Source organism: Zootoca vivipara, chromosome 5 (assembly GCF_965207765.1).
Source record: "Zootoca vivipara chromosome 5, rZooViv2.hap1.1, whole genome shotgun sequence".
NCBI lineage: Eukaryota > Metazoa > Chordata > Lepidosauria > Squamata > Lacertidae > Zootoca > Zootoca vivipara.
The window spans coordinates 6,490,856-6,503,896 of NC_142588.1; the positions used below are offsets into that span (position 1 = coordinate 6,490,856).

Below are 13,041 nucleotides of genomic sequence, written 5' to 3' on the forward strand. Positions count from 1 at the left end.
GTTTCCCAGTTGTTTCTCCTCCGGGTAAGGAAGAAAGCAGAGCCACGTTCTCCAGCAAAGCAGATCGGGAGCAAGAGGAGACCCATTTCCCCCCTTTGCTCAGTGTATCACAAGCCTGAGGGTCGTGGCCTTGGGACTTCAGTTCTTGCTGTGTCTGCCCCTCCCCACCACCACCCCCCAAAAGAAATGGATGCAGGCAGGCTGGAGTTCCCTGCTTTCCCTGCTAACAAGGACCTTCCACCTTCCAAAGTTGCCAGCTAGGCAGAAATAGGTTTCCTGGTCACTTCTTTCCCAGGAAAAGCTTCGCTCGGTAGATTAAGGTTTCATCAAGCAGCTTTTAAAGGCACAAGGAAAAACATGGGCAGGATTATCTCAAGCAAAGGGTGTGCACTATTTCAACCAGTTAAAAGACCTTGAATTGGGGTATGTCTCGGGTAGTTTTTAAAGACACAAGATCTTTGCTAAGGAAAAAAAAAAGGTTGGCCACCCTACTGCAGACAGAAGGTGTGTAAAGTTAGGTATACATGCATGTCCTGCCCCACAAGAGTGATCATGTTCATGTGTGAATGCAACGTCACAGGCAGGACACCACATAATTTTGTCAGCTCCCACCCCAAGTCCATTCACACATCTGCTGCCAGTCATGAAATGAAGAGATGCAGACACTTGTCAACTAACAAACAACTTCAGCTACTGAAAACAGAAAGTGGCCTCTTCTCGATGCATTCATATACGTTTATCAGCTCAACGCTGTTGTCACTACTCAGGAATGCTATTCAGGGATAGAGGAAAACCATATTGCTTTAAACGCTGAAGCGCCTCTAGCTACGGTTCCCATTGGATGGATGTGGCCTTTGCAAAATACTGACCACTCCTGGAATGATTGATAGATGGTTTGCACAATCCAAAACAAAGGCAAAACAAAACTGTAAACTCGAATATTCCAGGAAATTCAAGCATTTCCCCTCTTTGGTATAAATCACAATCCATCCCCTCCACCCCCACCAGTGAATCATAAATAAATATTCGAAAGGCCTGGCTATTTTGGCAAAACATCTGCTTCCTGGAGTAATCCTCAGGCATTTACCAAGTAGGTTGGAAGCAATCGAACTGCTTGCTGTTTTGAAGATTGGAGACACATGCATGTGTATTAAGAGGGAAGAGATGCATATTTACGGAAAAGATGAGAACAGTTGGTTTCCCTGCCAATGCTCTGTGGAACCCTGTGGTGCTTCAATTAGAGGTCAGGCTAAGAGAACCAAGAAAAGTTTGCCCACCAAACAAGTGCGCCTACGCAACTCGGACCAGGCTGAGCAGTCCTTTCCATCCTGTTTCGGTCTCCCTGGCAATCCAGCATAGGTCCAAGCCACCTCCCTGTGTGCCGTCCCACCCTCCTGCGTGCATTTTGTACATGCTTTTGAGGGGAAATTCAGTCATTTTACACAAAGCACCCACCTTCCAATGTTTGTGTTTTTCTCACCAGGCAAAGACACATTCAGAACGCACCTTTTAGTGTAAAAGTCGCATTTCTGTGCACAATTTTTGTGCACCAAAAATTCATTGCAAAAATCTGTTCCAGTCCGCAAACAAGTCTGGATGTTTCAGGTTGGGTCCATGGAAGAAACCCAGGTGGCGCTGTGGGTTAAACCACAGAGTCTAGGGCTTGCTGATCAGAAGGTCGGCGGTTCAAATCCCTGCAATGGGGTGAGCTCCCGTTACTCGGTCCCAGCTCCTGCCCACCTAGCAGTTCGAAAGCACATCAAAGTGCAAGTAGATAAATAGGGAAGGTAAACGGCGTTTCCGTGCGCTGCTCTGGTTCGCCAGAAGCAGCTTTGTCATGCTGGCCACATGACCCGGAAGCTGTCTGCGGACAAACGCTGGCTCCCTCGGCCTATAGAGCGAGATGAGCGCCACAACCCCAGAGTCGGACACGACTAGACCTGATGGTCAGGGGCCCCTTTACCTTTACCTATACCATGGAAGAAACAAAAGCCAAAAGAATTCCTCTTCCATGCTTAGCGGAGAAGGAGCGTTGGATTAATTCTAGGTCACACCCGCAGTTTGCCAGGGGGTGACAAGAAGGTAGGGATTGATGAAATTGTTGATTTCAGTTTCTCTCTCTCTCTCTCTCTCTCTCTCTCTCTCTCTCTCTCTCTCTCTCTCTCTCTCTCTCTGCCAGACCTGCTCCCTGCCTTGCTGGCCTTTTCCCACCTGGCCATGTGTTAATGTGTGTGTTGTTTGTGTGCGCAAACTGACTCCAGCAACAAAAGCTGAGGCTGCTGAACAGACTCTTGAGCTGGGGTGCTGTTTGGAGGGTTTCGTTTGGTGTGTGTGGGTGTGTTGCTGTTGTTGCTGTTAATTTTTTGCATCTTTATTTTGGACCTTACGATTTATGTGGAAATTGTGCAATTTGGTTGTGTACTTATTGGTGCTTCGCTTATTGCTTATGCTTTCGTTATGTTTGCAGCTATGCAACATTTTATATGTTGTAAGCCACCTTGAGGTTGGTTTCAACTTTGGAAAGGTGCCATAGAACTAAAGTGAGTGATTGAAAATCAGGTGAGATACAGCCCTTAATCTTGGACTTCAAAGTTCATAAAGAGTAAATAAATACAGAAAGGATGCATTTAGCTGAAACACGGATGGACGTGGAAAGAGGGAGGACGAGTGAGCAGAAGAGGAAACAAAAAGGGTGTATTCCAGGGCTATTTTAAGCCCTGGCATTGTTAGGTTTACAGTATGACATCCAGACAAAGATGTCAGCTTTTGCTGAAGTACGTCTGAGGTGCAGCACTATTAAAAAGGTAAAAATAGCTCAGCGGAGGAGTTAAAGGCTGCTTCACATGAATTAAATGAAGCCCTTGCTCTTCACGGTTTCAAATGCCTTGCAGGCATCTTCTCTTCCAAAGCTTGGGGTTTTTATGTGGCTCATCCCCAGCCCAGGCAAATTCCACAAAAATAAGGAAGCAAATGAGTAACACATTGACAGTACTTGTGTGTGTTTCCATTCAACACCACCTACTACTGCCACTGCATTCTGCCTGTTTGGCAGAGATCCAGATGAGAATGGGGCTGCCTTCATCTTTGAAAGACCACAGCTGGGCAGGGTGAGGGGAGGGGGTTGCTTTTGCTTCGGAGCAGCGCAGTACCTTGTTACCTGAGAGGTAGTGTCCCCAGGCAGACTACTTCCAGGTGGGATCACACTAATGCGGAGATTTCTCATAATAAAAAGCAGGAAAGAGGGGGGGGAGAGTATTCCCACTGTCTATGCCTTTTCTATCCCAATAATCCATTGGAGTTATACAGTGCCGTCTTTAGCATATGCGCCGCCGGGGTGCAAAGATCTGCTCAGCGCCTGGCACGGCACAGTTGAGAATGACAAACGCCACCGCTGTCATGCACGACTTTGGTAAATGAGCGCACAGAGTTGAAAGCCCTTTAGTGAAACAGTAGGTATACCTTTCGCTAATACCTAGGTATATATGGATTTTGTTTTTCTAGCTTGATCAAAATTATTCATTATTTCATAACAGGTAGATAGTTAATGGGACCCAGGTGGCGCTGTGGTTAAACCACTGAGCCTAGGGCTTGCTGATCAGAAGGTCGGCGGTTCGAATCCCTATGACGGGGTGAGCTCCCGTTGCTTGGTCCCAGCTCCTGCCAACCTAGCAGTTTGAAAGCACGTCAAAATGCAAGTAGATAAATAGGAACCGCTCCAGCGGGAAGGTAAACGGCGTTTCCGTGCGCTGCTCTGGTTTCGCCAAAAGCGGCTTTGTCATGCTGACCACATGACCTGGAAGCTATACGCCAGCTCCCTCGGCCAATCATGCGAGATGAGCGCGCAACCCCAGAGTCGGTCACGACTGGACCTAATGGTCAGGGGTCCCTTTACCTTTACCTAGATAGTTAAGAGCTTAGGCGGCTTCAGCGGCAGGCGTCTGGCGCCCCCCAGAATTCAGCGCCCAGGTGCCCCGCACCCCTTGCACCCCCAGGTAAAGGCGGCCGTGGAGTTATACATCAGAGCTCATCAGACTTCATAATTACTGGATCTTTCCGTGTTTTCTACTGAAAACCAGAGGAGCATGCAATAAAGAGGAGACTGAGAGAAGATGTGATAGCCATTTTCAAATATCGTAAGGGCTGTCACACAGAAGATGAAAAAGGCTTATTTTCTCCTGTTCCAAAGTGTGGGAACCAACCCAATGGCTTCAAAATCAAGTTACAAGAAAGGAGAATCCGACTCAACATCAGAAAGAACTTTCTGACAGTGAGAGCTGTTCAACAGTGGAACAGATACCCTCGAGTGATTGTGGACTCTCCTTCACTGGAGGTTTTTAAGCAGAGGTTGTATGGCTGTCTGTCATGGATGCTTCAGTTGAGATTCCTGCATTGCAGGCAGTTGGTCTAGACATTGGGGTCCCTTCCAACTCTACAATTCTGAGATTCCAATTCACATCAGCCCAACCTAAGCAGCATAGCCAAGGAGTGTCTCCACCTCCACTGTTCAGCCCGGACACTGAGATCCAGCTCCAATGGCCTTCTGGCATTTCCCTCATTGCGAGATGTGAAGTTACAGGGAACCAGGCAGAGGGCCTTCTCGGTAGTGGTGCCCACTCTGTGGAATGCCCTTCCAGAAGATGTCAAACAGATAAACAGCTATTTTATTTTTAGAAGACCTCTGAAGGTAGCCCTGTTCAGAGAAGTTTTTAATACCTGATGTTTTACTGTGTTTTTAATATTTTGTGGGGAGCCACCCAGATTGGCTGGGGTAACCCAGTGAGATGGGCGGCATATAAATAACACATTTTTATTATTAATGATCAAGGATAATGGATCCAGAACCCAGCAACTTCTGCAAGGCCACAGTTTCCCCATTCCATTATTTTTTTAAAAAAAGTTTGGGTCAGGGCTTTAAGCTGCAATCCTATGCACATTTAACAGGGAATAAATTTGACTGAAAAACAATCTGAGTAGACATGTAAACACTGTAAGAAATTAACTCCATGGAAAAATCTACAGGCACATTTTAACAAAAAAACAAAAATGCTTCAGAACGGAAGCATAAAACTCAAAAATGTATCCAGCCATGCTACTAAAGTTCACTATAAATGCAAAACAACAGGGATGTATTTATTCAGAAAAGAGCAAGCAAACCTCAAATCCAGGGGGAAATAATTCAGAGTTATTGTAAAATTTCACCTACATTGCAACCATTAAAAGTTCACAATGCGGTATATTAGCTCTAAACCTACACAGAACTCTTACCAAGTCTGAGGAATCCTGTGTAATACAAAAGCTTGCACATCAGGTTTTAAAATTAAGGTTGTTTATATTAATGGACCAACACTGCATATTTTTCAAATATTAATGCACCGTGCTTTTTCATAAAACACACACATACTCACAAAGTGCAAAAGCACAACCCTGGAAGTATAAAATGCAAAAGGTAGAAGGAATAATACTGGCTGCTTTATAAAGGCTAACGTTAATGCAAAGTGCTGGAGCAAGAATGCTGGGAGACGAAGCACCCCTGTTTTTGAACAGCTACACTGGCTGTTCCCCAAGCCCAGTTCAAGGTGCTCATTTAGATGGTTAAACCCCCATGCTCTAAAATGAGCAGATGAACTCCTCCGGGCACTTCCTACATGGGATGAGGTACACGGTGTGGGGGTTTGGGAAAGGGCCTTTTCCGTTGTGGCTCCTTACATGCAGAACTCTCTCCCTACGGAGGTGCTTGGTCTTCTCTTATAGCTTCTGCTGATGCATCAAGACGCATCTTTTTGGGGGGGAGGGCATGTGGAGGAGAGACCCCTTTGCTGCTACTGTTACTGCTGACGGTATAACTGTCATTTGTTGTTGTGTGGTTTTAATAGATGGTGGGTTGGTTTTTTATTTTTAAAATAAAATAAAAATCTCCTTGATGATTATGCTGCAAGAGACGATGTCTGTGTTCCCTTGCCCATTTACAGTGGTACCTCGGGTTACAGACACTTCAGGTTAGAGACTCCGCTAACCCAGAAATAGTACCTCGGGTTAAGAACTTTGCTTCAGGATGAGAACAGAAATCGTGCTCCGGCGGCCCGGCGGCAGCAGGAGGCCCCATTTGCTAAAGTGGTACCTCGGGTTAAGAACAGTTTCAGGTTAAGAACGGACCTCCAGAATAAATTAAGTTCTTAACCCGAGGTACTACTGTATTGAGCACTGACTGCGTCTCCAGTGCCGGTTGTTTCGTTAATTGATTTGACATAAAGATATGTACCAACTAACACATAAACATGTAAACCACAACAGAACCATGCCTGGAGCATATCTATATATAAAAAAATGTAAACTGGGCATGTGGGTGGGTGTCCACTTTTCTCCGAAACCGCTTGGCCGATTATGTTCCAATTTTGACACAATGTCCAAAGCGAATATGAGAGTGACCATATGCAGGTTGCGTAGACAGATGTCACACCTCGGCCACGTAAAACCCCCAAAAGCCCATGTTCCAGAACTCACCAAGTGCATGCTGGGAGCACAGGAGATGTTGAAAAACAGCGCCCTCTAGTGGCGGCTACACTGGTACTGCAGGTTGAAAAGCTTCCCTCACCCTAAAGTACATGCTAGGAAAAAGTCACCCCCAGGCGTGCTATGACCGCCAAAATGGCCAATACCCCTCAAAGGCAGACCGCGGGAGACAGCCCGAACCCCACCGCCGCCACACCCACCCCACGAGCCAACCCACCCCCCTGTTTCAACCCACCCCCTGTTTCCGCCACCACAAACCAGACCCCGCTGGCACTACAACAACCCCGCAAGGCAGGCCAGGCCGAACGGCCACTGCTGCTGCTGCCACCACAAGCCGGACCCCGCCCGCCCACAACACAACAACCCCGAGCTACCCACCGCTACCAACACCACCACAAACTACACCTCACCAACACTGCAAAAAAACAAGCAAGGCAGCCCAGGCTGAAAACCACCCCACTCCCCACCGTTGCCTCCCCCCCCACACACACAACGCCGAATACCTGACATACAGGTCGGGATACACTGACACCGGGGGTATCGTAGGGATTTGCCGGGGATGGGCAGGGGGAGTCACAGGGATTCGCCGAGGGGTGGGAGGAGAGGGGGTACAAGGAGTGAACTGGGACCAGTCACAGGGATGTGCCGGGGGGAGGGGGAGCGATGCCTCATGGGTTGGGACAGGATGGGGACAGTCACAGGGATGAACTGGGGGTGGGGGGAAGGGCAGAATAGGTCATGGGTCGGGACAGAGTGGGGGGAGTCACAGGGATGAGCCATAGCAACGTGTGGCCGGGCCAGCTAGTTCAGTATAAAAACAAAACAAATTGCAGGTACCTATAGCAAAGTTTTGAAAACCTAGCTACTGGGTTTTTAATGTTATCCAGACAATGTTACCCAAAATGCACATGTATCCTGCACTTTGTTATAAAATACTACTGCATGATGCATTGTTTCTCAAACCAGCTTCACACTGATTGAAGTCCTTAAGTCATTCCGAAAAAGGTCTCCAACCAAGGTGTGAACCCCTTTGCATAGGCTAAAGACACCCCCCCCCCTGGTGGGAACACAAACACAAATGAATTTGACACTAAATAAGTCATGCTGATGTGAACATTTTCGGGGTTGGGGGGGAGGCTGGAGGGGGAATAACACTAAGGCATTAGTGTGAAAACAGCCTAATGTTGCCACCCCTTTGGAAATAGTTGTTGAAAATAGTCATTCTTCAGCAATGATCTGAATTATACACAAGGGATTTTATTAGCTTTGTGAAATCAGTTCATAGCTTACTAAATACGCCAAGGTAATAGATGGCCTAGAAAAAAAGCTAGCAAGCTAAATACAGATTTAAAGGGGGGGTTGGGGTTTTTTTAAGGGTTTTTTAGATCTTTAATTGAGTGTTCCACCACAAGCCCAAACCCACTTAATTTCAAGTCTATCTCACTTATTGCAGTGAAACAGAACCCATGGGAAATGTCTCTCACTGCTGGCAATTGCCAGAATGAGATTTGTTGACCGCTGGTTTTGGAAGCATGGAAGGAATTTTGCAGACTCTCAAATCCATCCCCTGATCCCTTAATGATAGCCAAAGACTTCCTACAAAGACGACACCAGCATTTAGCCCTTTAGTTAAGAGGGACCGCAACAGGCAGTCAAGTGGGCTCCAGACCAAGGTGGAATAAATGTTCAGCTCAAATTCTCTCATCATCACCACTTGAGAAATCATTTGCCCATGATTCTTACCCTTAGTATTTTATTATTTAAAAAATACCGGTATTATTAATAATAATACCCACCCTTAGGTCCCAGGGTGAGTTGCAACATTGAAGCACAATATCAAATATATAGCATTTTTTTAAAAAAAGAAGAAGTTTGCCATGTGGAAGAAAAGATCGACTTTAATCAACCTCAGCTGGTCCAAATTATGAAAACTTTACGAAATCAAACTATGGGCATAGAAGAAACCACTTTAAATTTGTTCCTTAATTTAAATTTGAACGTTAATTCTAACAGCACGGTCCTAATCATGTCTACTCAGAGTGAGTCTCATTGAGTTCAATGGGGCTCCTCCCCAGTAAATCTCAGAGCATCTTACAGGAACCCCACATTTACATTAAGGAAGCATGGATGACAGTGAGGTGCAGGAGATGAAAATTTATCATAGCAAAATATTGGGCTTTTGAATCCTATGGATTCAGTGAATGGGCTGGGTAAAGGGCAGAGAGAACACAAGAAAGAACTTGCAGGATCAGGCCAATGGCCCATCTAGTCCAGCATCCTGTTCCCACAGTGGCCAACCTGAAGCCTCTTTAGGGAAAACCGCAAGGAGGACCAGAGCCCTCTCTCCTCTCCTGCACTTTCCAGAGAATGGTGCTCAGAAGCTAAGTGCCTCTGACCACTTCCATCTTCTCTCCAATGGAAAGCAATCTCCTCAAAGGTCTTGGACAGGCATCCCCAAACTTCTGCCCTCCAGATGTTTTGGACTACAATTCCCATCATCCCTGACCACTGGTCCTCTTAGCTAGGAATCATGGGAGTTGTAGGCCAAAACATCTGGAGGGCTGCAGTTTGGGGATGCCTGGTCTTGGACAAGGGAAGGAGGAAATGGAAGGACGCTTCTCGTTTTTCTTTCTATTGAAGGGGAATTCCTGACTAGATGCAGCTCACCTGCAGAGAAGGCGAGGAAGAGGAAACTGTGAAAGGGCCAGTCCATTTTGACAGGCAAAATGAAATGCTCTGGGACCTTTTGTAAAGCGACAAGTGCTGGCTTGCCTGTTTGTTTCTAACCTGACTACTTTTCAGCACAGATGTAGTCCAACTGCTAAATAACTTTAATAAGGTGCATGTTGCTCGTAACTCTGTGTGTCAGGAAAGAATTAACGCAGAAACTTCTAAAGAAACCTGCCGTTTCCATCACCAGAATCAGAGAAACAGAGTTATGATTTGTCTGTTCACAAGGAGGACTAGAAACTCACACGGTGGGCAGAGAAACAAGCAAACAGTCCTGTGAGCTTAGAAGGATGAGCTATTGGAGTTGGGGAGTGTCCTTGGTGGTTATTAAGCCCAACCGTGCTCAGTGCAGTGATCTTGAAGCTAGAGCAGGCACCCCCAAACTGCGGCCCTCCAGATGTTTTGGCCTACAACTCCCATGATCTCTAGCTAAGAGGACCAGTGGTCAGGGATGGTGGGAATTGTAGTCCAAAACATCTGGAGGGCCAAAGTTGGGGGATGCCTGAGCTAGAGCATCCCTGAAAGAGGCCAGTTCTTGCCATTTGAAAGTTTTGTGCAATTTGCCATGGGGGCTGCCAGTTCATTTTCAGACCCAATTCAAGATGCTCACATTGGTGCTCAAAGCCCTAAATGATTCGGGCCCCAAACACCTGCAAGACCATCTCCTTCCCTCCAAACCTTCTGAGATTGGGGTGGTGGCAGCTGTGAGCTGTGGAAGTGTCTCTCCACCGAGATGCATCTGGCACCTCCATTATGCAGCTTCCGGAGGATGCTGAAGATTTACTCTGCCTTTTGACACCTGAGGTGTCTATTTTTTTAGAATGCACCTTAATTTTTATTATGGTAAGTTGTATTAAACCGTCTTCACATTTGCATTCTAATATTGTAACCCACCTTAGGGTAAAGGGCAGGTCATGAATAAATAAAAACATGATATTTGAATAATCTTCCTTCTCTCTTGGATCAGGTTCCCTTGGGTCAGTTTAGGGTCCCCTGTCTTCTCCGCTTGCCATAAAGAGGAAGCATCCAGCCCTGCCTCCTGTCAGGGCACCGGGGGCAGGGGAACCCATATAGTGGCTGGACGGCACCTCCTCCCATCGCTGGTCATTGGCCAAGCTGGCTGGGGCCTTTGGAGGCCTCTGTTTGGCTACCCCTGCATTAGAGAAGCATTGCCCAGAGGAGGTGCCGCCAGGTGTTTCTGGAGCCAGCGCCAGAGCAAGACCTGGAGAGCATGCCTGCTGATCATAGCAGGGAAATTGCTGCTCCCCATCATTTGGGGGCAGGAGGTATCAGAGCATGATACTGAATGCTATGGCTGCAGAGTGAGGATTCAAAATCTTTCCCAAGAGACTGGGCGCTAATCAAAACCCCCCCTTTTTTTTTTTTATTTCAAACTCCTGCTGCTACGAATGAAGTTTGCAATGGGTATGCTACAAAAGAGGCCAGTCAGGGATTCCTTGCTTAGAGCACAGCGGGCAGAGGCAATTATATTACACTCCCTGAATGACAATACATATCCCTACATCTCACAGCCAATACTTGCAAAAGAAGCAGTTGTTTTAAAACAGGGCCCCGACCTGGTGTCATCCAGATGTTTTGAGCTACCATCTCCACCACTCCCAGCCAGAACAGCAGCGCTTGGCAGGAGCTGATCACAGCTGGAATCGCAAACATCTAAAGGGCACCAGGTTGGGGAAGGCTGTTTTAAAGCCTTAACTGCATCCCCCTGGATAGGCTGGTCCCCGATTTCTGGCACCATCCTAAGCAACTCTCATGTGCCAGGGGGGAAATAGAAAAGTGAACTTACACAGTTACATAGTATATAGTTGTTACAGACATGTTTACCCAAATATAAATGCAACTGATAAGGCCAATCGGCCCAAACACATCTCCAAGTGTTTACTATGCGTTTCGGAGGGACTTACTTGCAGTTCAACCTGTCAAAAGCTCCCATGGAGAGGATTGCAAGAGAAAGATTAGGAGAAAAGTTCTGAGAGTTGGGAACCCTTTCTCCCTCTAAGCTTTTTTTTGGGGGGGGGGTGAGTTTTGGTTTGACATTATGCTGCTCCAACTCCTTCCAAAGCTCCTGCTTAGATGGCCTTTGAGTGACAAACACAGAAGCCTACAGGTTTAGATACCTATTTATTAGACACCCTCAACTAGAAAGCACCCACTGAGTAGCGAGACGTGCTTTCCAGACAAACATGCCCATAAGTCACGGTAAGAACGCACCACGTTTAATCTCCGATTAAAACTGCAATCAGCTGCAATCCTAGACACATGTGATTAACCCGCTTGGGTTAAATGAGGCTTACTCCCAGCAGCTGAGAGGTGCATAAGATTTCAGCCTTAGGATCATGCAGCAAAGAAGCAGCGGCAGGTGGGACATGCAAGCTACAGGAATCCTTGGAAAATAGGGAGCAGCCAAGAACCAAGCCCCCGTTTCGCCAAAACCGAATCGCAGTGGAAAATATAAATGATTTATTGTTCTCATTATTCTTATTTCTTTCCTACTGCAGAGAACTGTGCCTCGGCAAGCATTTTATTTTAACAAAATAAAGGATTTCCCTACTTTTTTTAAAATAATAATAATAATTGAAAGCTGACACGTCCCAGTTTGTTTGCAGCAGCCACGCTGCTTGTAAGCACATTAGCGCAGCGGCACAATTGCACAGCCAATTTGTCAGCCGCAAGACGCAATCCTTGCCCTGGAATAAGACAGTTTGGGTAGCTCGCTTGGTAGAGCCAGTGTGGCAGACCTACATTTCGCGGGGCTTGAAGCTTGAACTATGATCCGGGCGCCCTTTTCAACCAGCAACGAGGTCTGGGTGACAACCCCTGTTTTCTTCTTCAACGGGGCTGATCATCACACCTTGACAACATCTGTGCTACATAATCAATTTGAGTCGTGGCACTCAAATGGGGACCCAAAATGTTTAAGCAATGCGGACGTGGGCTCGAGCCCCAGTGTTGAGTGAAAGATTTCTGCCTGGCAGCGGGTTCGACTAGATGATCCCGCCGATCCCTTCCAACTTACAATACTATAATAATACTGTAAGTAAGCAAACAAACAAACAGACAGGCAAAGGGGAAACGGAGAAGGGGAACCCGCGCGCGTCCCCAGGTTGCCCAGCCGGTCCTTACCTGTTCCGGGCTTGAGCTCGCTCTCTCGGCTGCGCGAAAAGAGGAGCGTTGTGGGCGCTGCGAAGCCTCGCCTTGCCTGGATGCTGCCCGAGCGACTCTTGCGCGAAGCCGGCTGTGCGTGGCTCTGGGCGCCGGAGAGAAGAGGGTGCGGCTGCTGCTGCCGGGCGCCGCCTCCTGCCTCGCAGCGCGCTCCTCTCGCTCGGGGAAACTTGGGGCAGCCAAGACTTCGCCGCCGCCTCCTCCTCTTGCGCTGCTGGCGGCTCTGCGCTTCTCCTCTCCGGCTCGCGAGCTGCCCGTTTTCCTCTCCCGGCAGCCGGCGGCTCAGCGCAGCCACGTGCGGCGGCGACGGCAGGGAGGGAGGGAGGGAGGTCGGTGCTCTCCACCAGGCGGCTGCCCAGGGGCCGGATCCAGCCAGGCGAGCGCGGCAAGGCGGGCGAGGCGAGCAGCCTTCTCGCAACAGCGGCGTCGCGGGTCTCCGGCTCAAGGTCGTCCCGAAGGCCGGGCACTCTCGGCGGCGGCGGCGGCGCGGAATTGGCCGGTTGCTGCGCCAAGAAAAGGAGCCTTGCGCTCCTCCGACTCGGCAGCGCGGGATCCGTCGGGGGCTGAGCGGCGGAGAGAGAGGCGCTCGGCTCGGCTGCGGGGATTTTGTACGTTTGT

The 13,041-nt window shown here is 48.0% G+C and overlaps 1 protein-coding gene across 2 annotated transcripts in view; it reads right to left on the reverse strand.

Moving 5' to 3' along the window:
* The window catches only part of SEMA3D (semaphorin 3D), a 165,634-nt gene extending 152,862 nt beyond the window's left edge, over positions 1–12,772 (reverse strand). Inside the window, exon 1 of one of the 2 annotated variants that reach the window (XM_035137527.3) lies at positions 12,385–12,772. The gene's annotated coding sequence lies outside the window, so the exon portion shown is untranslated. The remainder of the gene's footprint in view (positions 1–12,384) is intronic. The other variant, XM_088669983.1, reaches the window with a different exon arrangement.
* Between the last annotated feature and the right edge of the window lie 269 nt (positions 12,773–13,041).